Consider the following 2,748-nt stretch of genomic DNA (forward strand, 5'->3'; position numbering starts at 1 on the left):
TTCCTCCCCACTGCTGTCAGACTCCACAACAAAGACTTTAACTGAACAAACACACACATCCACACATGTGCAATAACACTAAGTGCTATAATCTTTTCTGGCATCGTTGTATTTTTACTCAGTTGTATATAGCATTCGTATTCTATTTTTATCTTATTGTATATTTTTATTCTATTTTATTCTACTGTATATAGTATATTATTTTATTCTATTCTGTACAGCTGTGTACTGTAGATATTCTTATTGTATTCTAATTTTTGCGTCATAACTTTGCACTGTCCACTACCTGCTGTGACAAAACAAATTTCCCACGTGTGGGACTAATAAAGGTTATCTTATCTTATCTTATCTTATCTTATCTTATCTTATTTGAACAAGGGCCAGAATCTTTCTCAGCAGATATTTTGAGGGCCAGATGTCATAAAATAAAATTAATATAATACTGTAGGTGATATATTGTTGTTTGATTGCACTCATTTCCCTTCCAAATTCCAAATATCCCTTAGCCTTTGTTATTGTTAACAGACTCGCATTACATGTGCTGCAACAATGCAGTATTTTAGGCTTCATATTTGTGAGGCTGTCAAGTTATCCATCATGCACACATGTTGTGTTGTAGTTTGTGGAGTTGTCGTAGGTGAAAGCTTTTCTGAATCAGAATCAGAATCAGAATCAGAATACTTTATTAATCCCTGGGGGAAATTATTTTTTGTTACAGTGCTCCATTTTAAACCAACATTAAGACAAGACAGACAATACACTAACTAACTAAGAATAGTACAATATATACATATATACACATACATACTTCACTCATAAATAAATAGTATATAATATATAATATATGGCACTCTTGAAGACCTTTAACCTTTTTAACCCAAAAGGCTTTCTGAGGTTTCTGCTTGAAGATTGTATGCTCAAAATTAATTGATTATTTCTCTACAATTACAAACTCTGTGAACTCCATCTTGCCATCAGAATAAAGTTAACACCAGTGAGTCTTAATGGGCCAATAAGTCAGGCATAACAGCAGATGGAATGCAGAAAAATGTATAACAGTATAACAAGCTATTCACCACTAATGTGAGGAAGGTGATGCCGCTGACCCAGGTGGCCATGTTGACAGCTGTTATTGACACTGCTATGTTGGTGTGCGTGGGATGAGTGGGCATCAGCGCCAGAGATGCCTCCAGGATCAACAAACAATCCACATGGTGGAAGAATCATTGGTCAGAATTTAGAGGCGTTGGTAATGGAGTCAGTAAGGGTCAGAGGTCACTGAAAAAACTGCTCTCCATTATGGACAACCATCACACCCAATCCACTCCACAATGCTGAGGCAGCAGAGCTCCTTCTCCCCTAGACTTATTCAACATCGCTGCCATGAAGAAGCAGCGATCTTTGATTGTTGTTGAGAAGATCAGGTATTTAAAATGTAATTTATCAATGTATTTTATACATTGACTTTCTGAGCTCTTTATGACATATTTCTCCACAGTGACATCACTTCATCTGTTCTTCCTATATTTTAACTTTCTTTTACTTGTTGGCTCATAGTCAGTGAGAGAGATGTGAAACCTAATGAATGATGCCTGCAGTCATGATTCAGTACCATGGAAGACCTTACTGTTCTTGACTGACTGTCCAATTACAGCGACCATTTACTCTAAACTAGTTAAAATTCAAAGGTCACAGATTCAATAAAGACAATGATTGTTGAAACTGTCACAGTGTGTGTGCCGGTGAGCTCACAGTCAGTGTTTGTGCTCCTCTTTTCTCTCCAAGGCCTCACAAATGCTCACTCTGTTTGTACAATATATCAATTATTTTCAAATGATAACTGTTGCACACGAATGACGGACCCGACCACATTGTTCGCAGCTGCCAGCCACACACACACACAACAACCTCAGGTCCCGGCACGTCTTATGCAGGGGAGACATGATGAACTGATGGAGCTCTGGTGTGTCAGCCTCTCCTGCAGCTGCGCCACAAACCATGCCCTGCCACAATAAAGCTGTTAAACAGCTATCATTGAAAATATGAATTCAAATGGAGATAAAACGACATCGACATCATGAGGGAATTTTAACCACAATGTTCATCAAAAAGACGATAAGGAGAAAGTGTGAGACGACCTCTGGGTGGTAGTGAGTGCAGCAGTGAAAAAAGGAAAATATTCAAATAAAGCTGAATAATTTAAAGAGAGCAGAAAAAGAAAAGCCCTAAAGGAACTTTCAGTCTCTTTAAGTTACAGAAGCGGTTCAAACTTTTAAAGAACAAACTGCTGTCTGAGAGAAAACAAATTCAAACCTGCTGCTGCTGATTCTCAGATTTTGCTCACAAAAATGATGGAAAAGAAACACTCTAGCTTTGAGTCCATTAGAGTGAATGGAAAATTTGTGCTGTTTATGCTGGAGACGATCATATGACACAGAGTTTCAGAAAGTAAAGTGTTCCTCTTTGATCAAGTAGGAAACTCCCAGAGAGGCGTCAGTGAGGAAGTTGTGATTAAGTAAAAGCAGAAATGGAGTCTGAACTTTAGAAACATGCAGAAATGTTTGTTGGAGGCTTTCTGTCCTGTCACAGCCCTAACACTATGTTTCTATTGTAGTGGCACTTGAATTCAAACTGTTTTCCCTACCTGGAAGGAGTCAGGGCTCTACCTCTAATGGAGAAGTAGAGCCCTGGATTTTCACAATAAGAGCACATATTCCATGAGGACTTTGATATCTTCTGAGCACTCTC

General features: G+C 38.2%; 1 protein-coding gene across 1 annotated transcript in view; it reads right to left on the reverse strand.

Moving 5' to 3' along the window:
- Positions 1 to 2,411, reverse strand: part of LOC102211455 (protein NLRC3-like) — a 20,007-nt gene extending 17,596 nt beyond the window's left edge. Inside the window, exon 1 of the mRNA XM_013914759.1 lies at positions 2,314 to 2,411. The gene's annotated coding sequence lies outside the window, so the exon portion shown is untranslated. The remainder of the gene's footprint in view (positions 1 to 2,313) is intronic.
- Positions 2,412 to 2,748: the final 337 nt, after the last annotated feature.

The sequence above is a fragment of the Pundamilia nyererei genome, unplaced genomic scaffold (assembly GCF_000239375.1).
Source record: "Pundamilia nyererei isolate P.nyererei 1_Seehausen unplaced genomic scaffold, PunNye1.0 scaffold00222, whole genome shotgun sequence".
NCBI classification, from domain to species: Eukaryota; Metazoa; Chordata; class Actinopteri; order Cichliformes; family Cichlidae; genus Pundamilia; species Pundamilia nyererei.